This window comes from Rhinoraja longicauda, chromosome 1 (genome assembly GCF_053455715.1).
Source record: "Rhinoraja longicauda isolate Sanriku21f chromosome 1, sRhiLon1.1, whole genome shotgun sequence".
In the NCBI taxonomy this organism is placed as follows: Eukaryota; Metazoa; Chordata; class Chondrichthyes; order Rajiformes; family Arhynchobatidae; genus Rhinoraja; species Rhinoraja longicauda.
The window spans coordinates 6,498,993-6,524,903 of NC_135953.1; the positions used below are offsets into that span (position 1 = coordinate 6,498,993).

The 25,911-nt window shown below is 50.9% G+C and overlaps 1 pseudogene across 1 annotated transcript in view; it reads right to left on the bottom strand.

Annotated features, from left to right (window-relative positions):
• LOC144598341 (transcription factor COE3-like) overlaps window positions 1-25,911 on the bottom strand; it is a 167,578-nt pseudogene that overhangs the window by 108,261 nt on the left and 33,406 nt on the right. The window contains exon 5 of the transcript XR_013547852.1: window positions 9,177-9,250. The product of XR_013547852.1 is annotated as a transcription factor COE3-like (transcript). The remainder of the gene's footprint in view (window positions 1-9,176; window positions 9,251-25,911) is intronic.

The window sequence follows — 25,911 nt, forward strand, 5'->3', positions numbered from 1 at the left end:
CATAACTATTTTACATCTACCTACGCACGCACACACGTGTGCACATACATCCACACACACAATCGCGCTCGCATATATACACGCACGCATGCAAACGCATACAGACACACTCACGCACGCACACATACACACACATGAACACACACACTCACTCATGCACACATAAACACAAACCCCTGCCTGCACACATACACATGCGCACGCATATACACACTCACTCGCACACACATATACACACACACTTATACACGCACACATGCACACACATACACGCACACATGCGCACACACACACACATATACACACACACACACATACACACACACATGCACACACATACGTGCATATACACACAGGCGCACACACACATGCACACACACATATATACACACACACATATACACGCACACATGCGCACATACACACACATATACACACACACACATACACACATGCACACACATACGCGCATATACACACAGGCGCACACACACATGCGCACACACACATATACATACACAGATACATGCACACATACGCGCATATACACACAGTCGCACACACACACACATAGATGCACATACCGGCACGCAAGCGCACACTCACACACACGCACGCCCACACACAGTCGCACGCGTGTGCACACTCACACATAAACGGTTACATGGACAGGTACACACGGAGCAATCTAAACATCCACAACCCAACTGCAAGTGCACACTACATCAAATCAGCTCCGTTAGAGCAATCTACCAATTATGGTGCAAATTATACCTCCACTCCAGTAATATATGCAGCAGGTGATTAAGCATCTTGATGATGATCTGCATATTTAATCAGGAAATGCACCAAGACTCGGTGGTGTATGTGAAGAGGTCGGGACAGGAGTGGGGAGTGAGAGGCGAGGTTGCTAGTGTTCAGAAGGGATAGGAGCAGAAGTAGGCCATTCGACCCGTCAGGTCTACTCCGCCATTCAATCATGGCTGATTTAGACGGATGAGAGGGGATCTTATCGAAACGTATAAGATTATTAAGGGGTTGGACACGTTAGAGGCAGGAAACATGTTCCCAATGTTGGGGGAGTCCAGAACCAGGGGCCACAGTTTAAGAATGAGGGGTAGGCCATTTAGAACTGAGATGAGGAAAAACTTTTTCAGTCAGAGAGTTGTAAATCTGTGGAATTCTCTGCCTCAGAAGGCAGTGGAGGCCAATTCTCTGAATGCATTCAAGAGAGAGCTAGATAGAGCTCTTAAGGATAGCGGAGTCAGGGGGTATGGGGAGAAGGCAGGAACGGGGTACTGATTGAGAATGATCAGCAATGATCACATTGAATGTCGGTGCTGGCTCGAAGGGCCGAATGGCCTCCTCCTGCACCTATTGTCTATTGTCTAATGGGGTAGCCCAGGACCGCTCTCTTCAGTCGTGGTTCAGTTGCCTGATAACAGCTGGGAAGAAACTGTCCCTCAATCTGGAGGTGTGCGTTTTCACACTTCTGTACCTCTTGCCCGATCACTAATGTCTATAATCTATCTCTCCCTCCTAACCCCATTCTCTTGCCATCTCCCCATAACCTCTGACAACCGTACTAATCAAGAATCTGTCTCTGCCTTAAATATATCCACTGACTTGGCCTCCTCGGCCTTCTGTGGCACAGAATTCCACAGATTCACCACCCTCTGACTAAAGAGATTCCTCCTCATCGCCTTCCTAAAGGGCCCTGGTGAGACCACATCTGGAGTATTGTGTGCAGTTTTGGTCTCCGAATTTGAGGAAGGACGTTCTTCCTATTGAGGGAGTGCAGCGTAGGTTCACCAGGTTAATTCCCGGGATGGCAGGACTGTCGTATGTTGAGGGCAGTGGAGGCCAATTCACTGGATGAATTTAAAAGAGAGTTAGATAGAGCTCTAGGGGCTAGTGGAATCAAGGGGTATGGGGAAAAGGCAGGCACGGGTTACTGATTGTGGATGATCAGCCATGATCACAATGAATGGCGGTGCTGGCTCGAAGGGCCAAATGGCCTCCTCCTGCACCTATTTTCTGTGTTTCCATGTTTCTATGTTTCTATGTTTCTAACGTCCTTTAATTCTGAGGCCGTGCCCTCTGGTCCTAGACTCTCCCACTAGTGGAAACATCCTCTCCACATCCACTCTATCCAGGCCGCTCACTGTTGTACTTACAGCCACTGAGAGTGTCAGAAGAATCTTTGCACAGCTCTTGTTTTGTATATATTTATTATTCCGAATGAAATTTATCCTTGGGAAAAATAGGGCGTGGAGGCGGCACGGTGGCGCAGCGGTAGAGTTGCTGCCTTGCAGCGCCAGAGACCCGGGTTCCATCCCGACTACGGGCGCTGTTCGATCCCGATTACATTGTCCCCGTGACCTGCGTGGGTTTTATCCGGGCGCTCCGGTTTCCTACCGCCACTCTCCCTCCAAAGATGTCCAGGATTGTCGGTTAATTGGGGTCAATAGGCAATAGACAATAGGTGCAGGAGGAGGCCATTCGGCCCTTCGAGCCAGCACCGCCATTCAATGTGATCATGGCTGATCATTCTCAATCAGTACCCCGTACCTGCCTTCTCCCCATACCCCCTGACTCTGCTATCCTTAAGAGCTCTATCTAGCTCTCTCTTGAATGCATTCGGAGAATTGGCCTCCACTGCCTTCTGAGGCAGAGAATTCCACAGATTCACAACTTTCTGACTGAAAAAGTTTTTCCTCATCTCAGTTCTAAATGGCCTACCCCTTATTCTTAAACTGTGGCCCCTTGTTCTGGACTCCCCCAACATTGGGAACATGTTTCCTGCCTCTAACGTGTCCAAACCCTTAATAATCTTATACGTTTCGATAAGGAGGCGTGGCTGTGTTCTGCAGCTGCGGCTCACCGGCAGTCTCTCTGTTTTTTTTTTGTTGTTTTTTGTCATTGTCGTCGTTAAATGTACGTTTTGTTTTATTTTTAACTCTGTGTATGTGGGGGGGTGGTGGGGGGGTTGGGGGAAACTTTTTTCAAATCTCCTCCTCAACGGAGATGCGACCTTTACCGTGTCGTATCTCCGTTCGCGCTATGGCCTAACACCGTGGAGACGGCGGCCTCCAGCTGGGATCGACCTCGAAGACTCCGGTCGCAGGGCCTGGACTTACCATCTCGGAGGCTTCGGCCGTGGGCCCTGCAGACCGCAACATCGGGAGTTCGCAGGTCCCTGGCTGGCGACCGGCTTTTGGGAGCTCCAGCCGTAGCAGCTTCAACCGCCCCGAAGTGCGAGGTTTGATTGACCCGCTCGCAGGCCCTTCATCGCCCTGCGTGGCTCGGCCGCAGCACTTTCCATCGCCCGGTGGGGGCTCAGGACTTTCATCGGCCTGCTTGGCCCGGCCCTGGGACTTTCCATCGCCCGGTGGGGGCTCAGGACCTTCATCGGCCTGCTCGGCTCGGCCCTGGGACTTTCCATCGCCCGGTGGGGGCTTCAAAAAGTTGGGAGCCTCGATCACCTCGTGGCACCATGGGAGAAGAATGAGGAGGAGATAAGACTTTGCCTTCCATCACAGTGAGGGTATGCCTAGAGCAATCACTGTGATGGCTGTTTGTGTAAAAATTATATCTGTGTGTCTTGTGCTTTTTGATGTCTACTGCCGGACCCTGACGTGAGAGGACGCTGGCGTTGTGTATTCGCTGCTTTTCCGTCAGGATAGTTTGTCTGTTTGGTTCTATGTTAATTGTTTTTGTAAAGCGCTTTGAGCATGCGATAAGGCGCTATATAAAATAAATGGATTATTATTATTATTATTATTATAAGATCCCCTCTCATCCTTCTAAATTCCAGTGTATACAAGCCTAGTCGCTCCAGTCTTTCAACATATGACAGTCCCGCCATTCCGGGAATCAACCTAGTAAACCTACGCTGCACGCCCTCAATAGCAAGAATATCCTTCCTCAAATTTGGAGACCAAAACTGCACACAGTACTCCAGGTGCGGTCTCACTAGGGCCCTGGTCAACTGCAGAAGGACCTCTTTGCTCCTATATTCAACTCTGGTAAAATTGTGTTTTAAAAATATATATATATATATTGTCCCTAGTGGGTGCAGGATAGCGTTAGTGTACGGGGGTCGCTGGCCGGCGCGGACCCGATGGGCCGAATGGCCTTTCTCCGCGCCGTACCTCTGAAGTAAATGAAAGAGTCTTTAGCTGAACTGCAGGTTCTTTTATAAGCCACGCTGTCCTCGATTAGAACATGCCAGAACAGTGTGTGCAGAGACCTAAATATAGGTGTGTGCCTGAGACAAGAAAGAGGTCAGTGAGTATTGTTTCGATCCCAGAGAGAATCTTTGCCTTGCCTCCCCCCACTGCATGTGGCCAGAGTACCAGACGCAGACCACAGCGGTTCAAGAAGGGTTACCAAGTGTGACAAAAATTTTTGGCCTACTCCTGCACCTATTGTCCATTGTCTATTGTCTATAAACGGAGCGCACACAGAGCAGAGGGTCTTAGAAACATAGAAACATAGAAAAATAGAAAATAGGTGCAGGAGGAGGCCATTCGGCCCTTCGAGACAGCATCGCCATTCATTGTGATCATGGCCGATCATCCACAATCAGTAACCCGTGCCTGCCTTCTCCCCCTATCCCTTGATTCCACTAGCCCCCAGAGCTCTATCTAACTCTCTCTTAAATTCATCCAGTGATTTGGCCTCCACTGCCCTCCGTGGCAGAGAATTCCACAAATTCACAACTCTCTGGGTGAAAAAGTTCCTTCTCACCTCAGTTTTAAATGGCCTCCCCTTTATTCTAAGACTGTGGCCCCTGGTTCTGGACATTGGAAACATTTTTCCAGCATCTATTTTGTCCAGTCCTTTTATAATTTTATATGTCAGGCAACATCTCAGGAGAGAAGGAATGGGTGACGTTTCGGGTCGAGACCCTTCTTCAGACTGATGTCAGTGGGGAGGGACAAAGGAAGGATATAGATGAAGACAGGAAGACAGTGGGAGAACTGGGACGGGGGAGGGGAAGAGAGGGACAGAGGAACTATCTAAAGTTGGAGAAGTCGATGTGCATACCGCTGGGCTGCAAGCTGCCCAGGCGAAATATGAGGTGCTGTTCCTCCAATTTGCGGTGGGCCTCACTATGGCACTGGAGGAGGCCCATGACAGAAAGGTCAGACTGGGAGTGGGAGGGGGACCTCATCTATTGTATACCTCCTCCAACCTCATCTATTACATCCGCTGCTCTAGATGTTAACTTTACATCGGCGAAACCAAACGCAGGCTCGGCGATCGTTTCGCTCAACACCTTCGCTCAGTCCGCCTTAACCAGCCTGATCTCCCGGTGGCTGAGCACTTCAACTCCCCCTCCCACTCCCAGTCTGACCCTTTCTGTCCTGGGCCTCCTCCAGTGCCACAGTGAGGCCCACCGCAAATTGGAGGAATAGCACCTCATATTTCGCCTGGGCAGCTTGCAGCCCGGTGGTATGAACATCGACTTCTCCAACTTTAGATAGTTCCTCTGTCCCTCTCTTCCCCTCCCCCTTCCCAGATCTCCCACTGTCTTCCTGTCTTCCTGTCTCCACCTATATCCTTTTTTGTCTCGCCCCCTCTGACATCAGTCTGAAGAAGGGTCTCGACCCGAAACGTCACCCATTCCTTCTCTCCTGAGATGCTGCCTGACCTGCTGAGTTACTCCAGCATTTTGTGAATATTTTCTTGCACTACGTTTAGTGCTAGATAAGGGCGTCACTGTGATGCAGCGGTTGAGTTGCTGCCCTACAGCATAAGTGGCTAGTGTTCAATCTCGACTACTGGCGCCGTCTGCACGGAGTGTGTACCTTCTCCCTGTGACCGTGGGTGTTTTCTCCGGGTGCTCTGGTTTCCCCCCACATTCCAAACACGTGTCGATATGTAGGCAAATTGGCTCCTGTCAATTGTCCAAAGTGGAGGATTGGACTAGTGGACAGGGTGATCGCTGGTCAGCATGGACTTAGTGGGCCGAAGGGCCTGTTTCCATGCTGTATCTCTAAACTAAACTGCACTGGAGAGGGCAGAACATTTTACAAGTTTGCTTTCAAACAGAGTTTAGAGTGTAGTTTATTATTGTCACGTGTATTGAGGTACAGTGAAAAGCTTTTTTATTGCACACTGATCCAGTCAGCAAAAAGACTACTCATGATTAGACAATAGACAATAGACAATAGACAATAGACAATAGGTGCAGGAGGAGGCCATTCGGCCCTTCGAGCCAACACCGCCATTCAATGTGATCATGGCTGATCATTCTCAATCAGTATCCCGTTCCTGCCTTCTCCTCATATCCCTTGACCCCTCTATCATTAAGAGCTCTATCTAGCTCTCTCTTGAAACCATCCAGGGAATTGGCCTCCACTGCCTTCTGACGCAGAGAGTTCCACAGCTTCACAACTCTCTGAGTGAAAATTTTTTCCTCATCTCCGTTCTAAATGGCCTACACTTTATTCTTAAACTGTGGCTCCTAGTTCGGAACTCCCCCAACAGCAGGAACATGTTTCCTGCCTCTAGCGTGTCCAATCCCTTAATAATCTTATATGTTTCTATAAGATCCCCTCTCATCCTAAATTCCAGAGTATACAAGCCTAGTCGCTCCAGTCTTTCAACATACGACAGTCCCGCCATTCCGGGAATTAACCTCGTGAACCTAGGCTGCACTCCCTCAATAGCAAGAATGTCCTTCCTCAAATTTGGAGACCAAAACTGCACACAATACACCAGGTGTGGTCTCACTATAGGTCCCTGTACAACTGTAGAAGGACCTCTTTGCTCCTATACTCAACTCCTCTTGTTATGAAGGCCAATCAAACCGTCCACAGTGTACAGATACATGTTCAAGGGAGTAATGTGTAGTGCAGGGTAAAGTCCGATTAAAGACAGTCCGAGATAGACACAAAATGCTGGAGTAACTCAGCGGGTCAGGCAGCACCTCAGGAGAGAAGGAATGGGTGACGTTTCAGTTCGAGACCCGAAGCGTTACCCATTCCTTCTCTCCCGAGATGCTGCCTGACCCGCTGAGTTACTCCGGCATTTTGTGTCTACCTTCAATTTAAACCAGCATCAGCAGTTTTTTTTCCTACACATCCTAAATCAATCAGTACCCTGTTCCGGCTTTCTCCCCATATCCCTTAGCCCTAAGACGAGCGTGGAAAGAGGCCCTTCGGCCCACCGAGTCCGTGCCGATCAGCGATCACCCGTACACCAGTACTGTCAAGCACACTGGAGACAGTTTACAATTTTATCTTTGCAATTATGAGTTTGAGCTGATGGTATCTACGCATGGCATATTTGATCTGTTTTTGGATAGCATGCAAAACTTAACGTTGACTTCACGAAGCGAATCAGTACATGCATTAGTCCAATGGTCCAAAGCTTCAAAGCTGATGGTCCAAAACTTCACGTTGGCTAGGAATAAATATCACTAGCAACATGTCCTGGACCAGCCACACGAAGCTGTGATCAAGAAAGCACACCAATGCCTCAGAAGGCTTAGGAGGTTCGTCATGTCCCCTACAACTCCCGCCAACTTCTACAGATGAGCCATGTTAAGCATTTTTTATCGGGATGCATCTCAGCACAGTTTGGGAACAGCTCCACCCAAGACCGGAAGAAATTGCAGGGAATCGTGGACGCGGCCCAGATCAATAGACAATAGACAATAGGCAATAGGTGCAGGAGGAGCCCATTCGGCCCTTCGAGCCAGCACCGCCATTCAATGTGATCATGGCCGATCATTCTCAATCAGTACCCCGTTCCTGCCTTCTCCCCATACCCCCGGACTCCGCTGTTCTTAAGAGCTCTATCTAGCTCATCGCACAAACCCGCCTTGACTCCATCTACCCCTCACGCTGCCTCGGCAAGGCCAGCAGCATCATCAAGGACCAGTCTCACCCCGGCCACGGCAGAGAAGTGAAAACACACACACCTCCAGATTCAGGGACAGTTTCTATCCCAGCAACAATGTTCAGAACTATATTCTGCACTGTCATAAGTGATAGGAGTAGATTGAGGCCATTCGGCCCATCAAGTCTACTCCACCATTCAATCATGGCTGATCTATCTCTCCCTCCTAACCCCATTCTCCTTCCTTCTCCCCATAACCTCTGACACCCGTACTAATCAAGAATCTATCTCTGCCTTAAAAATATCCACTGACTTGGCCTCCACAGCCTTCTGCGGCAAAGAATTCCACAGATTCACCACCCTCTGACTGAAGAAATTCTTCCTCATCTCCTTCCTAAAAGAATGTCCCTTAATTCTGAGGCTGTGACCTCCAGTCCTAGACTCTCCCACCAGTGGAAACATCCTCTCCACATCCACTCTATCCAGGCCGTTCACTATTCTGTACGTTTCAATGAGGTCCCCCCTCTTTCTTCTAAACTCCAGCGAGTACAGGCCCAGTGCCGACAAACGCTCATCATATGCAAACCCACTCATTCCTGGGATCATTCTTGTAAACCTCCTCTGGAACCTCTCCAGAGCCAGCACATCCTTCCTCAGATGTGGGGCCCAAAATTGCTCATGATATTCTAAAAGTGGCCTGACCAGCGCCTTATTGAGGCTTTGTCTTTGAGTCTTCCCCTTTACTCTATCTACTGTACGAGTTTTAACTGAGTGTATACGTGCATGGTATATCTGACCTGTTTGGATAGCAAGCAAATAGCATGTTACAGAAACCTAAACCTAAACACAAACATCATTCCCAATATTGTTCCTCACCATCTCCCTCCTCTCGCTTGACAATAGACAATAGACAATAGGTGCAGGAGGAGGCCATTTGGCCCTTCGCGCCAGCACCGCCATTCACAGTGATCATGGCTGATCATCCACAATCAGTACCCCGTTCCTACCTTCTCCCCATACCCCCTGACTCCGCTACCCTTAAGAGCTCTATCTAGCTCTCTCTTGAATGCATTCAGAGAATTGGCCTCCACTGCCTTCTGAGGCAGAGAATTCCACAGATTCACAACTCTCTGACTGAAAAAGTTTTTCCTCATCTCCGTTCTAAATGGCCTACCCCTTATTCTTAAACTGTGGCCCCTTGTTCTGCACGCCCAGTGTCTCTTGCCCAGAATGGCAGTGTGGACTCCATGGGCCGAATGGGCCGAATTCTGCTCCTAGCACTGATGAACTTATGACGTGACATTCAGCATTGGATGACTGACCTGCACATGATCTCATGCGTAAGCAAGACTCGACACATATCCGGGTTCTTGTCCTGCCCTTCATATATAATGGCCTGGAGAAAGAAAGAGAATCCAGTTGTTAAATCACTGCTTGGCCCATGCTCATCCAGGCGGACTTTCACTCCGCAAACCGACGCAGATTTACTCAGGGAGCATCTGAGGTTTAGATTTAGAGATACAGCGCGGAAACAGGCCCTTCGGCCCACCGAGTCCGCGCCGCCCAGCGATCCCCGCGCACTAACACTATCCTACACCCACTCGGGACAATTTTTTACATTTTACCCAGACAATTAACCTAAAAAACCAGCACATCTTTGGAGTGTGGGAGGAAACTGAAGATCTCGGAGAAAACCCACGCAGGTCACGGGGAGAACGTACAAACTCCGTACAGACGGCGGCCGTAGTTGGGATCGAACCCGGGTCTCCGGCGCTGCATTCGCTGTAAGGCAGCAACTCAACCACCGCGCCACTGTGCCACTGAGGAGCAAGTACGTTACACAGAAGGCAGATCGGTGGCGCAGTGGTAGAGTTGCTGCCATTACAGTGCCAGAGACACGCTGGGTTCGATGTTGACCGTCGGTGCTGTTTCTCATGGAGTTTTGCACGCATTCTCCTCGTGACTACACGGGTTTTCGATTCATCGATGCGTTCAAGAGAGAGTTAGATGTCGCTCTTAATTAGGGCTAACGGACTCAATTGATATGGAGAGAAAGCACGAACAGGGTACTGATTTTGGAATGATCAGCCATCTATATAACCAAAACTCTTGTTTGTTTGTTTGTTTGTTTGTTTGTTCCTGAACTACAGCCAAAACGGTACACGATAGCGCAACAATTTAAGGCCCACCTTACTCACCAACCTCCCTTTGGTGCTAATGGAAGAAGTTTCATTGAAATCGGTGTTATGTTTTTAAAGTTATTCACATTTTAAAGTTTAAATCTATCTCTGAGGGAGGGAGGGGGAGGGAGGGGGGGTGGAAGGAGGGGGGAGGGAGGTAGGGGGGGAGGAGGGAGGATAAGGGGGGTTAAGGGGGAAGGAGTGGAGGGGAGGGGAGGGGGGGTGGAGGGGGAGGGAGGGGGAAGGAGGGAGGGAGGGAGGGGGAGGGAGGGGGGATGGAGGGAGGATAAGGGGAGAGAGGGGGAGGGAGGGCGGGGGTGGAGGGATGATGAGGGGGAGGGAAGGAGGGAGGGGGTTGGAGGGAGGATGAGGGGGAGGGAGGGGGAGGGAGTGAGGGAGGGGGGTGGAGGGAGGATGAGGGGGAGGGAGGGGGGAGGGAGGGAGGGTGGGGGTGGAGGGAGGATAAGGGGAGGGAGTGGGGAGGGTGGGAGGGTCTCACTCCCAAATAAGGGGCAAGGTGACATCACCGCCCTGCGCCCAGCCAGCGGCCACGTGGTCCCGCTCCACTAATGGCGGCCGCCTGGGCCGGGAGGCGTGTTGGTAAGCAACCTCCGTTAGGTGGCGCACGGGCCTCCGAGCTTACATTGTCCAAGCCTACTCTCTTTGGGTCCACAGCATCTGGCCTACAGCATCCGGGCCTACAGCGTCCGGGCCTACACTGTCTGGGCCAACAGTGTCCGGGCCTACAGTGTCCGGGCCTACAGCACCCCCCGAGCCTAATACGGGACAAGGGCAGGTCCCGTACTGAACAAACCAATTTAGCCCAAAATACGGGATGTCCCGGCTAATACGGGACAGTTGGCAACCCTAGTGGGAGGGCAGGAAATTCGAGGGACCGTGAGGCTGGAGGGGGTTTCAGAGATCAGGATGGGCAAGGAGTAGGGGCATTTCTAATATGAGAATCGTAAGACCAAGAGTCAAGAACCTGTGAACATATGGTATGCCTGTCTTCATTGGTAGGAGATTGGATATAAGAGTCTGGAAGTCAGGATGCAGATCTATAAGACTTTGGTTAGGCCGCATTTGGAATATCGCAGGCAGTTCAAGGCTCAAGAGTGTTTTATTGTCGTGTGTCCCAGATAGAACAACGAAATTCTTACTTGCAGCAGCCTGCCAGAACCTGTAAACATGGTACACTGTAAATAGAGTTGCCAACTTTCCCACTCCCAAATAAGGGACAAAAGGTGACGTCAGCACACGCGCCCCACGTGACCTCACCCAGCCAGCGGCCACGTGCTCCCGCTCCACCAATAGCGGCCGCCTGGGCAGGGAGGCGGGTTGCTACGCAACCTCCGTTTGGCGAACACACTCGGCCCCGCTCCCCGAACACACTCCATTAGCCTACACTGTCCGGGCCTACAGTGGTCCCCGGGTCTACAGTGTCCGGACCTACAGTGTCCGGGCCGACAGTGTCCGGGTCTACAGTGTCCGGGCCTACAGTGTCCAGGCCTACAGTGTCCAGGCCTACAGTGTCCGGGCCCACAGTGTCCGGGCCTACAGTGTCCGGGTCTACAGTGTCCGGGCCTACAGTGTCCGGGCCTACAGTGTCCGGGCCTACAGTGTCCGGGCCTACAGTGTCCGGGCCTACAGTGTCCGGGCCTACAGTGTCCGGGCCTTCAGTGCTCCCCGGGCCTACAGTGTCCGGGCCTACAGTGTCCGGGCCTTCAGTGCTCCCCGGGCCTAATACGGGACAAGGGCGGTCCCGTACGGGACAAACCAATTTAGCCCAAAATACGGGATGTCCCGGCTAATACGGGACAGTTGGCAACCCGAACTATAAACAACAGAGCACACGGGAAAAACAACTTCAGCGTGTGTACAGTATATGCACTTCCAAAAGTGTAGGAAGGAACTGCAGATGCTGGTTTACACCGAAGATAGACACATAATGCTGGAGTAACTCAGCGGGACAGGCAGCATCTCTGGGGAGAAGGAGTGGGTGGCTTTTCGGGTCGAGACCCTTCTTCAGGCTGAGCCGATACGACACCCATTCCTTCTCTCCAGAGTAGCTGCCTGCCCCGCTGAGTGACTCCAGCGTTGTGCGTCTCTTTCTTGTTGTAAGACCGTTGTTTCTGGTCGGGACTGGTCGGGATCAGTCAGTTTCCCTGCAATCGCGGCCAAGGCAAATAGACTTTGGTCAGTTTGTTTCCGGTCTGGTGGTATTGGAAATCCATATGTCGAGGCTTTCAGCCGACTCATTAAAGCGGCCTCCGTCTGCCAGCAGAAGATGGCTTCCTTCCACCTCTGCACAGATGTGCTCACTTCCTCTTGACTGTAGGCTCCGAGCCATCCCAGTCTGCTCATATATTATTGAGCTGCTTACAGGGTTTTTACGTTGGCAAGGCAGACCTCCATTACATAGAAACATAGACATAGAAACATAGAAAATAGGTGCAGGAGTAGGCCATTCGGCCCTTCGAGCCTGCACCGCCATTCAATATGATCATGGCTGATCATCCAACTCAGTATCCCGTACCGGCCTTCTCTCCATACCCCCTGATCCCTTTAGCCACAAGGGCCACATCTAACTCCCTCTTAAATATAGCCAATGAACTGGCCTCAACTACCTTCTGTGGCAGAGAATTCCACAGACTCACCACTCTCTGTGTGAAAAAAAACTTTCTCATCTCGGTCCTAAAAGACTTCCCCCTTATCCTTAAACTGTGACCCCTTGTTCTGGACTTCCCCAACATCGGGAACAATCTTCCCGCATCCAGCCTGTCCAACCCCATAAGAATTTTGTAAGTTTCTACAAGATCCCCCCTCAATCTTCTAAATTCCAGCGAGTACAAGCCGAGTCTATCCAGTCTTTCTTCATATGAAAGTCCTGCCATCCCAGGAATCAATCTGGTGAACCTTCTCTGTACTCCCTCTATGGCAAGAATGTCTTTCCTCAGATTAGGAGACCTGAACTGCTTCCAGAGCGTGATGGCTTACGTCTAAGATTTACGATACAAAAGGATGTTGCCTGGACACTGTGGGTTGAGCTGGAGAGAGAGGTTGGACAGGCCGGGGCTTTATTCCTTGTAGCGTTAGAAAGACGGGGGCGATCTTATGGAGGTGTACCAACTTATGAGAGGAATAGACACAAAAAGCCGGAGTAACTCAGCGAATTGGGCCGCATCTCTGGAGAGAAGGAATGGGTGACGTTTCGGACCGAGACCCTTCTTCAGACTGGGTTTCAGGGGAAAAGAGAGACGGGAGACGTAGATGGTGAGGTAGTGAGATATAGAACAATAGACAATAGACAATAGGTGCAGGAGGAGGCCATTCGGCCCTTCGAGCTAGCACCGCCATTCAATGTGATCATGGCTGATCATTCTCAGTCAGTACCCCGTTCCTGCCTTCTCCCCATACCCCCTGACTCCGCTATCCTTAAGAGCTCTATCCAGCTCTCTCTTGAAAGCATTCAGAGAATTGGCCTCCACTGCCTTCTGAGGCAGAGAATTCCACAGATTCACAACTCTCTGACTGAAAAAGTTTTTCCTCATCTCCGTTCCAAATGGCCTACCCCTTATTCTTAAACTGTGGCCGCTGGTTCTGGACTCCCCCAACATTGGGAACATGTTTCCTGCCTCTAACGTGTCCAACCCCTTAATAATCTTATACGTTTCGATAAGATCCCCTCTCATCCTTCTAAATTCCAGTGAATGGATGAGTCAGATAGCAGGAGGAATCACAGAGGGGGGAGCAGTGAGACAAGGTGCTGCAGAATTCTCGTCAGAATGAGGAGGAGAATCTCTTCAAAGTAGACATACCTTTAGTTTTTAGTTTACATTAGAGATACAGCGTGGAAACAGGCCCTTCGGCCCACCGAGTCCACACCGACCAGCGATCCCCGCACATTAACACCATCCTGCACAAACTAGGGACAATTTACAATTATACCAAGCCCCAATTAACCTACAAACCTGCACGTCTTTGGAGCGTGGGAGGAAACTGAAGGTCTCGGAGAAAACCCACGCAGGTCACGGGGGAGAACATGCAAACTCCGTACAGTCAGCGCCCGTATTCGGGATGGAACCCGGGTCTCCGGCGCTGCAAACGCTGTAAGGCAGCAACTCTACCGCTGCGCCACCGTGACCGCCCCTGGAGGAGATTTCGCCATGGAGCAGATAAAATGTGTTGAAAGGATCTGCCAATGGTGTACCCACCTTGAGAATGATGGGCGGTCTTATAGAGGTGTACAAAATCATGAGAGGAATAGATCGGGCAGATGCACAGAGTCTCTTGCCCTGAGTAGGGGAATCGAGGACCAGAGGACATAGGTTTAAGCTGAAGGGGGGGAAAGATTTCATAGGAACCTGAGGGGCAACTTTTTTACACAAAGGATTGTAGGTGTATGGAACGAGCTGCTGGAGGAGGTAGTTGAGGCAGGGACTATCGCAACGTTTAAGAAACATTTAGACAGGTACATGGATAGGGCAGGTTTAGTGGGATATGGGCCAAACGCAGGCAGGTGGGACTACTGTAGCTGGGACATGTTGGCCGGTGTGGGCAAGTTGGGCCGAAGGGCCTGTTTCCACGATGCATGACACTATGAATCTCAGATGTACGGGAAAAGTTTTTTTCACTCAGAGGGTGGTGGTTGCCTGGAACGCACTGCCAGGGGTGGGGGTGGAGGTGGATACGATAGTGGCATTAAAAAGACTTTGGGATGGGCACATGGATGCGCAGGGAATGGGGGGATATGGATTATATGTAGGAAGATAGGTGATGACCTTGGCATCATGTTGGGCACAGACATTGTGGGCCGAAGGGCCTGTTTCTCGTGTTGCCAACTGTCCTGTATTAGCCGGGACATCCCGTATTTTAGGCTAACTTAGTTTGTCCCTTATGGGACCACCCTTGTCCCGTATTGGGCCCAGACGGCGCCGTAGGCCCGGACACCAATGGCGGCCGCCCTGGGCCGGGAGGCGGGTTGCTACGCAAACTCCGTTAGGCGGCGCCTGGGCCTCCGGACGGACACTGCCCGGAGCTAAAATGTCGGAAACCTAGAGTGTCGGGACCTAGACTGTCGGGGCCTACAGCGTCCGGGCCTACAGCGTCCAGGCCAGCAGCGTCCAGGCCTACAGTGTCAGGGCCTACAGTGTTCGGGCCTACAGCATCGGGGCCTACATTGTCAGGGCCTACAGTGTCAGGGCCTACAGTGTCAGGGCCTACAGTGTCAGTGCCTACAGTGTCAGGGCCTACAGTGTCAGGGCCTACAGTGTCCAGGCCAGCAGCGTCCAGGCCTACAGTGTCAGGGCCTACAGTGTTCGGGCCTACAGCGTCGGGGCCTACAGTGTCCAGGCCTACAGCGTCGGGGCCTATAGTGTCAGGGCCTACAGTGTCCGGGCCAACAGCATCGGGGCCTACAGTGTCAGGGCCTACAGTGTCAGGGCCTACAGTGTCAGGGCCTACAGTGTCAGGGCCTACAGTGTCCAGGCCTACAGTGTCCCCCCCGCCCTAATACGGGACAAGGGCGGTCCCGTATGGGACAAACCAATTTAGCCCAAAATACGGGATGTCCCGGCTAACACGGGACAGTTGGCAACCCTATCCCCATCCCAAAATGTCACCTATCCATGTTCTCCATGGATACTGCCTAGATAGAGCTCTTAAGGATAGCGGAGTCAGGGGGTATGGAGAGAAGGCCGGTACGGGATACTGAGTTGGATGATCACCTGAAACGTGTCAATTTCTGATAGGAACCATAGGGATAACATTTTCACGCAGAGGGTGGTGGGTGTATGGAACAGGCTGTTGGAGAAGGTAGTTGTAGTTGGGACTATCGCAACATTTAAGAAGCATTTAGACAGGTATATGGATCGGACAGGTTTGGAGGGATCTGGGCCAAACACAGGCAGGTGGAACTAGTGTAGATGGGGCATGTTGGTCAGCAGGGGCAAGTTGGGCTGAAGGGCCTGTTTCCGTGCTGTGTGACTATGTGAGAGAAAGATCAACTTGAAGAGACATAGGGATATAGCAGGTGGACACAAAATGCTGGAGTAACTCAGCAGGTCAGGCAGCAACTCGGGAGAGAAGGAATGGGTGATGTTTCGGGTCGAGACCCTTCTTCAGACTGATGTCAGGGAAGATAGAATGTAGTCGGAGACAGTAAGACTGGTGGGAGAACAGGGAAGGGGGAGGGGATGGAGAGAGAGAGGGAAAGCAGGGACTGTCTGAAGTTAGAGAAGTCAATGTTCATACCGCTGGGGTGTAAACTGCCCAAGCGAAATATGAGGTGCTGTTCCTCCAATTTGCGCTGGGCCTCACTCTGACAATGGAGGAGGCCCAGGACAGACAGGTCAGATTGGGAATGGGAGGGGGAGTTGAGGTGCTGAGCCACCGGGAGATCAGGTTGGTTAAGATGGACTGAGCAGCGGTGTTGAGCGAAACGATCGCCGAGCCTGCGCTTGGTCTCGGCGATGTAGAGAAGTTGACATCTGGAACAGCGGATACAGTAGATGAGGTTGGAGGAGGTGCAGGTGAACCTCTGCCTCACCTGGAAAGACTGTTTGGGTCCTTGGATGGAGTCGAGGGGGGAGGTAAAGGGACAGGGTATAGAATAATGTAATTCAGTTTAGTTTAGCTTAGTTTAGAGATACAGCGTGGAAACAGGCCCTTCGGCCCACCGAGTCCGCGCCGACCAGCGATCAACCTGCACATTAACGCTATCCTACATACAAGGGACAATTTACAATGTTACCAAAGCCAATTACGAACCTGTACGTCTTCGGAGTGTGGGAGCAAACCGGAGTACCCGGAGAAAACCCACGCAGGTCACGGGGAGAACGTACAAACTCCGTACAGACAGCGCCCATGGTCAGGATCAAACCCAGGTCTCTGGTGCTGTAAGGCAGCTACTCTACCGCTGCGCCACTGTGCCGCCCTAATGGGTGTAGGAAGGGGGATAAGGAAAGGGGGAATGGTACTGATAGTATTGCTTCCTTTGAAGCCAGCAAATATATTTGGACAGGCAAGTACTTAAATCGACCTACTGTAGATGGCTGGATATTGGTCCATATAGCAAAGCACGGTGGCGCAGCGGTAGAACTGCTGCCTTACAGCGAATGCAGCGCCGGAGACCCGGGTTCGAACCCGACTACGGGCGCCGTCTGCACGGAGTTTGCACGTTCTCCCCGTGACCCGCGTGGGGTTTCTCCGAGATCTTCGGTTTCCTTCCACACTCCAAAGACGTACAGGTATGTAGGTTAATTGGCTGGGCAAATGTAAAAATTGTCCCTAGTGGGTGTAGGATAGTGTTAGTGTGCGGGGATCGCTGGGCGGCGCGGACCCGGTGGGCCGAAAGGCCCTGTTTCCGCGCCGTATCTCTAAACTAAACCGAACTAAATAGATAAAAAGATAGAAATAATTGCTACTGAGTAGCTTAATCCTCCAATATCTTTTGAAATGTTCAACATTGTTAAATGCAGATGGCCAGAATTAATAACTGCAGATGCTGGTACAAATCGAAGGTATTTATTCACAAAATGCTGGAGTAACTCAGCAGGTCAGGCAGCATCTCAGGAGAGAAGGTCTGAAGATGGGTCTCGACCCGAAACGTCACCCATTCCTTCTCTCCTGAGATGCTGCCTGACCTGCTGAGTTACTCCAGCATTTTGTGATTAAATAGCCAGAATGAATAAGATAGATAAAACAGTAGATATCATTGGAGCGCAAGGGTGATCTTATAATGAGGTGTACAAAATCCTGAAAGGAATAGATCGGGCAGATGCACAGGGTCTCTTGCCCAGAGTAGGGGCATTGCGAACCAGAGGACTTGAGGGTTTAAGTGAGGGGGGAAAGATTTAATCGGAACTGGAAGGGTGACTGTTTTACACAAAGTCTGGTGAGTGTCTGGAACAAGCTTCCAGAGGAGGTGATTGAGGCAGGTAGACAATAAACAATAGACAATAGACAATAAGTGCAGGAGGAGGCCATTCGGCCCTTCGAGCCAGCACCGCCATTCAATGTGATCATGGCTGATCATTCTCAATCAGTACCCCGTTCCTGCCTTCTCCCCATACCCCCTGACTCTGCTATCCTTAAGAGCTCTATCTAACTCTCTCTTGAATGCATTCAGAGAATTGGCCTCCACTGCCTTCTGAGGCAGAGAATTCCACAGATTCACAACTCTCTGACTGAAAAAGTTTTTCCTCATCTCAGTTCTAAATGGCCTACCCCTTATTCTTAAACTGTGGCCCCTTGTTCTGGACTCCCCCAAGATTGGGAACATGTTTCCTGCCTCTAACGTGTCCAACCCCTTAATAATCTTATACGTTTCGATAAGATCTCCTCTCATCCTTCTAAATTCCAGTGTATACAAGCCTAGTCGCTCCAGTCTTTCAACATATGACAGTCCCGCCATTCCGGGAATTAACCTAGTAAACCTACGCTGCACGCCCTCAATAGCAAGAATATCCTTCCTCAAATTTGGAGACCAAAACTGCACACAGTACTCCGGGTACAGTCTCACTACTACAACAACATTTACAAGACATTTGGACAGTTACATGGATACGATTGGTTTAGAAGCATGTTTTCTGCACTGCCTGGCTTTTTAGTTTAGTTTAGTTTAGAGATACAGTGCGGAAAGAGGCCCTTCGGCCCACCGGGTCCGCGCCGACCAGCGATCCCCGCACACTAACACGATCCTACACACACTAGGGACAATTTACACCAGCGATCCCCGCACACTAACACTATCCTACACACACTAGGGACAATTTACACCAGCGATCCCCGCACACTAACACTATCCTACACACACTAAGGACAATTTTCACCAGAGATCATCTCACACTAACACTATCCAACACACACCAGGGAAAATTTACACCTGTGATCATCGCACACTAACACTATCCTACACACACTAGGGACAATTTTCAACAGTGATCCCCGCACACTAACACTATCCTACACACACTAGGGACAATTTACACTTATACCTGGCGAATTAACCTACAAACCTGCACGTCTTTGGAGTGTGGGAGAAAACTGGAGCTTAGGGAAAGAAAACACACATCAGGTCACGGGGAGAGCGGACAAACTCCGTACAGACAGCGCCCGTGGTCAGGATTGGAACCCGGGTCTCCGGCACCGTGAGACAGCAGCTCGACCACTGCGCCCATGAAATCTATGATCTCCTGTGTACAGTTTTGGTCTCCTAATCTGAGGAAAGACGTTCTTGCCATAGAGGGAGTACAGAGAAGGTTCACCAGATTGATCCCTGGGATGGCAGGACTTTCATATGAAGAAAGACTGGATAGACTCGGCTTGTACTCGCTGGAATTTAGAAGACTGAGGGGGGATCTTATAGAAACATATAAAATTCTTAAGGGATTGGAGAGGCTAGATGCGGGAAGATTGTTCCCGATGTTGGGGAAGTCCAGAACCAGGGGTCACAGCTTAAGGATAAGGGGGAAGTCTTTTAGGACCGAGATGAGAAAACATTTCTTCACACAGAGAGTGGTGAGTCTGTGGAATTCTCTGCCACAGAAGGTAGTTGAGGCCAGTTCATTGGCTATATTTAAGAGGGAGTTAGATGTGGCCCTTGTGGCTAAAGGGATCAGGGGGTATGGAGAGAAGGCAGGTACAGGATACTGAGCTGGATGATCAGCCATGATCATATTGAATGGCGGTGCTGGCTCGAAGGGCCGAATGGCCTACTCCTGCACCTATTTTCTATGTTTCTATGTTTCTATATCTTTTGAAATGAATCAACATTGTTGAACGCGGACGGCCACAATTAATAAGAAAGATAAAACCGGGTGGACAAGCAGGCATGAGGAGCACGAGGGATGGCGAGGGATGGCGAGGGATGGCGAGGGATGGCGAGGGATGGCAAGGGATGGCGAGGGATGGCCGAGGGATGGCGAGGGATGGCGAGGGATGGCGAGGGATGGCGAGGGATGGCGAGGGATGGCGAGGGATGGCCGAGGGGAGAAAAAAAAAAAGCTTCGGCAGCCAGATAAATCGGTGTGCAAATGTTTGGCCAGAAATATTTAAGGAGAGGAAGATAACGGGCTAAGTGGACCAGAGCGGGATATGTTGACGGATGGGAGAGAATGGGGAAAGGTTTAGAGTAATGAATGATAGGTACACAGATAGATGGATCAATATTACGGAGACAGTGAAGTGGTGTTCAAATGGTCGATCAGATGTAAATTTATCCTTTGGCAGATATCATCGAGTTGCTGCCTAGCTTTACCGTTGCAAATGCTCGAGGCAAGGAGGCCATATTTCTTCATAAGCTGTCTGTCACCGCGTGTGTACAATCCTAATAGTTTTCAATTTGCTGCTAACTTCACCAATTCATTCCTCCGTTTCAATTCATCTCGTTTAATATTATTCCGCGGCAGTCTCTAACAGACCGGGTTTTGTACTGCAGGCTGCCTTGGGATAGCGTTACCGAGGTACAGCAAAAAACTTTGTACCTGCATGGCTATCCAAAAACAGATCAGATAACTCCACACACACACCGATCAGCCAAAACATTACGGCCACTGACAGGCGTAGTGAATCACATTGATTATCTTGTTACAATGGCACCTGTCAAGGGGTGGGATATATTAGGCAGCAAGTGAACAGTCAGTTCTTGAAGTTGACGTGTTGGATGCAGGAGAAATGGGCAGGAGTAAAGACCTGAGCGACTTTGACAAGGGGCCAAATTGTTCTGGCCAGACGACTGGGTCAGAGCATCTCTGAAACGGCAAGGCTTGTGGGGTGCTCCCGGTCAGCAGTGGTGAGTACCTACCGACAGTGGTCCGAGGAGGGACCAAACCACAAACCGGCGACAGACAGGGTGTTGGGCGCCCAAGGCTCATCGATGCGCGAGGGCCATGAAGGCTATCCCGGACAGGAGCGGGGAGAAGGAGGAATGACCAGGGGTGGGACAAGTCTTTGATGATGTTGGCGGCTTTTCCGAGGCAGCGTGAGGTAGTGTAGATGAAAAACTGCAGGAGGCTTGTCAGTGCCGAGGGACCGAGTGATGGGGAAGGGGCATCAATGACACAGAGATATCTTCAGAGGACTGTTCACCTGCTGCCTAATATATCCCACCCCTTGACAGGTGCCATGGGGCCGAGTCATCTCTTCCAATGCACAGCGACGCGGCTGTTAGAGCTGCTGCCAGATCACGGTGGCTCAGCAGTAGAGTTGCCGCCTTACAGCGAATGCAGCGCCGGAGACCCGGGTTCCATCCCGACTACGGGCGCCGTCCGTACGGGGTTTGTACGTTCTCCCCGTAACCCGCGTGGGTTTTCTCCGAGGTCTTCGGTTGCCTCCCACACTCCAAAGACGTGCAGGTTTGTGGGTTAATTGGCTGGGTAAATCTAAGACTTGTCCCTAGTGGGTGTAGGATGGTGTTAGTGTGCGGGGATCGCTGGGCGGCGCGGACCCGGTGGGCCGAAGGGGCCTGTTTCCGCGCTGTATCTCTAAACTAAACTAAATTAAACTAAATGTCAGGCCACCTTCCTCACTCCATCTTTTGTGTGGGTGATTTTACAGGTGACGGGTGACAGAGGTTATGGGGAGAAAGCAGGAGAACAGGGTTTGAAGGGAGAGATAGATCAGCCATGATTGAGTGGCTAAGTAGATGGGCCGAATGGTTCAATTCTGCTCCTATTCCTTATGAAAACCTGGAACTTTCACTGTGAACTCTCTCTCCCCCTCTCCCCCCTTTTCTCTCTCTCTCTCTCTCTCTCTCTCTCTCTCTCTCTCTCTCTCTCTCTCTCTCTCTCTCTCTCTCTCTCTCTACCTCTCGACCTCTCGACCTCGCTACCTTGCTACCTCTCTCTCTCCCCTCTCTCTACCACTCTCCTCCCCCAAGTTCCCCCCTCTCTCTGCCCCCCTCCCTCCCCCTCTCTCCCTCACCCATCCCCTCTCTCTCTGCCCCCTCTCTCACCCACTGCTCTCCCTCACCCAACCCCTCTCTCTCTCTCTGCCCCCCTCCTCTCCCCTCCCCTCTCTCATTCTCTCTTCCACTCTCTGCCTCAGTCTCTCCCCCTCTCCCCCTCTCCCTTATCCCCCCACCTCTCTACCCCCTCTGTGTCCCTCACCCCATTGCTCACACCCCTCTTTCTCCCCCTCCCTCCCTCCCTCCCTCTGTCCCTCCCCCCCACTTTCGATCTCCCACCCCCTCTCTATCCCTCCCTCCATCTCTCTCTCCTAATCTTTCCACCCTTCACTCTCTCCTCCTCTTTCTCTCTCCCTCCCTCTCTCTCTCCCTCCCTCTCTCCCTCCATCTCCCCCTCTCACTCTCTCTCTCTCTCCCTACATGATGGATATTTTTAAGGCGCAGATTGATAAGTTTCTTGATTAGTTCGGGTGTCAGTGGTTCGGGGAGAAGGCAGGAGAATGGGAGGAATCGACCAGGTAGATGCACAGAGTCTCTTGGCCAGAGTAGATGAATCGAGGACCAGAGGACATGGGTTTAAGATGAGAGGGTGGGGGAAAGATTAATAGGAACCTGAGAGCTAACCTTTTTCACACAAAGGGTGGCGTGCAAACGGAACGAGCTGCCGGAGGAGATAGTTGTGGCAGGCACTATCACAACGATGGCGGGACTGTCATATGAGGAAAGATTGAAAAGACTGGGCTTGTATTCACCGGAGTTTAGAAGGATGAGAGGGAATCTTATAGAAACGTATAAAATTATAAAAGGACTGGACAAGCTAGATGCAGGAAAAAATGTTCCCAATGTTGGGCGAGTCCAGAACCAGGGGCTACACAGTCTTAGAATAAAGGGGAGGCCATTTAAAACTGAGGTGCGAAGGAACTTTTTCACCCAGAGAGTTGTGAATTTGTGGAATTCTCTGCCACAGAGGGCAGTGGAGGCCGATCCACTGGATGGATTTAAGAGAGAGTTAGATAGAGCTCTAGGGGCTAGTGGAATCAAGGGAGAAGGCAGGCACGGGGTTACTGATTGTGGACGATCAGCCATGATCACAATGAATGGCGGCGCTGGCTCGAAGGGCCGAATGGCCTCCTCCTGCACCTATTTTCTATGTTTCTATGATCATGAAACATTTAGACAGGTACATGGCCAGGACAGGTTTAGAGGGATATGGACCAAACGCAGGCAGGTGGGACGAGTGTAGATGGGACATGTTGGTCGGGGTGGGCAAGTTGGGCGTGTTTCCATGCAGTAAGACTCTCCGACTCTATAATGGGGCTGAGAGGAAAGGATGAATCAGCCATGATGGGATGGTGGAGCAGACGTGATGGGCCGAATGGCCTCATTCTGCTCCTGTCACTGATGAATGCCCGATGGGAGAGGAGAGAAGAGGGAGTGGCCGGGGTGAGACTGGTCCTTGATTAGGCTGCTGGCCTTGCCGAGGCAGCGTGAGGTGTAGACGGAGTCAATAGTTTAGTTTAGTTTAGTTTAGTTTAGTTTAGTCTAGTTTAGAGATACAGCGTGGAAACAGGCCCTTCGGCCCACCGAGTCCACGCCGACCAGAGATCCCCGCACACTAACACCATCCTACACACACTAGGGACAATTGACACTTACACCAAGCCAATTAACCTATAAACCTGTACGTCTTTGGAGTAGAAGGGAGATTGGTTTGTGCGATGGTCTGGGCTGCGTCCACAATTTGCTGCAATTCCTTGCAGCCTTGGGTGGAGCTGTTCCCAAACCGTGCAGGGATGCTTCCCAGGGCGGCACGGTAGCGCAGCGGTAGAGTTGCTGCTTTACAGCGAATGCAGCGCCGGAGACTCAGGTTCGATCCTGACTATGGGTGCTGCACTGTAAGGAGTTTGTACGTTCTCCCCGTGACCTGCGTGGGTTTTCTCCGAGATCTTCGGTTTCCTCCCACACTCCAAAGACGTACAGGTATGTAGGTTAATTGGCTGGGTAAATGTAAAAATTGTCCCTAGTGGGTGTAGGATAGTGTTAATGTGCGGGGATCGCTGGGCGGCACGGACTTGGTGGGCCGAAAAGGCTTGTTTCCGGCTGTATGTATATGATGTGATAAGATGCTTTTCACGGCGCATCTGTGGAAGTTGGTGAGAGTTGTCGGGGACAGGCCGAACTACCTGAGCATTTCTAAGGGAGTAGAGGCGTTGGTGTGCTTTGTCGGTGGTTGCTTCAATACTGGTGGTCCGGGAGAAGTTGTCGGTGAGATTGTCTCCTAGGAATTTGAAGTTTTCCGCCATCTCTACTTTGGTGCCATCAATGCAGACTGGGGCGTGTGGACCGCTTCACTTCCTGAAGCCCACCACCATCTCCTTTGTCTTGTGTTGTACACGTGACAATAAATTAATCTAAAACTAAATCAATATCACCAGCAATACGTTCCAGACCAGCCACATCGAGGCTGGACAATAGACAATAGACAATAGGTGCAGGAGTAGGCCATTCGGCCCTTCGAGCCAGCACCGCCATTCACTGTGATCATGGCTGATCATTCTCAATCAGTACCCCGTTCCTGCCTTCTCCCCATACCCCCTGACTCCGCTATCCTTAAGAGCTCTATCTAGCGTTCAACTCTATAACATCTCTATAAGCTCCATAGGTTCAGCTCTATAAGATAGGTTCACCTCTGCATGTTCCCTGTATCTACAATGATATGTGTCGGAAGGAACAGCAGATGCTGATTTACACCAGAGATAGACACAAAGAGAAGGGTCTCGACACGGAGAAGGGTCTCGACCCGGAACATCACCCATTCCTTCTCTCCAGAGATGCTGCCTGGCCCGCTGAGTTACTCCAGCATTTTGTGTCTATCTACAATTAAATCCCCAGCCACGTGTACGCAAGACCATGCTAACAAACGCAATGGAAAGACAAACACAAAATGCTGGGGTAGCTCAGCGGGTCAGGCAGCATCTCAGGAGAGAAGGAATGGGTGACGTTTCGGGTTGAGACCCTTCTTCAGTCTGATAGTCAGGGGAGCGGGAGGCACAGAGATATAGACAATAGACAATAGGTGCAGAAGGAGGCCATTCAGCCCTTCGAGCCAGCACCGCCATTCAATGTGATCATGGCTGATCATTCTCAATCAGTACCCCGTTCCTGCCTTCTCCCCATACCCCCTGACACCGCTATCCTTAAGAGCTCTATCTAACTCTCCCTTGAATGCATTCAGAGAATTGGCCTCCACTGCCTTCTGATGCAGAGAATTCCACACCTTCACCACTCTCTGACTGAAAACGTTTTTCCTCATCTCCGTTCTAAATGGCCTACCCCTTATTCTTAAACTGTGGCCCCTTGTTCTGGACTCCCCCAACATTGGGAACATGTTTCCTGCCTCTAACGTGTCCAGCCCCTTAATAATCTTATACGTTTCGATAAGATCTCCTCTCATCCTTCTAAATTCCAATGCCTAGCTGCTCCAGTCTTCCAACATATGACCTCGATAAGATCTCGAAACGTATATGGAAGGGTTAGGTGTGAAAACGGGACATCAAAGGGGACGAGGTTCGAGGGAAATGCAGAGTGGATCATTGCTGGGTGAGGACAACAAAGCAGACAGTCAAATAACAAAAAAGGAACAGCGGCAGATCAAACGTCGCACAAACACGTTCTGATCTGCTGCAGATAGGGACGCATTAAACTGACTGTAAGCTGCAGAGATCGCAGTCTGCAGTCTGCAGCCCCGCTGAAGCACTGCGGCAAAGCTGCCTCTCAGCCAACAATGCAACCCTGGGGGAGACAGTGGGGGGAGACTCTCGGTGGGGGGGAGACGGTGGTAACGAGCAAGCTAGTGGCAGGAGAATACTCCCAAAGTCAACGGGAATGTCAGTGCTGCCATTTTGTCGTGGTAGGATGGTTCAAAAGACAATAGACAATAGACAATAGGTGCAGGAGTAGGCCATTCGGTTT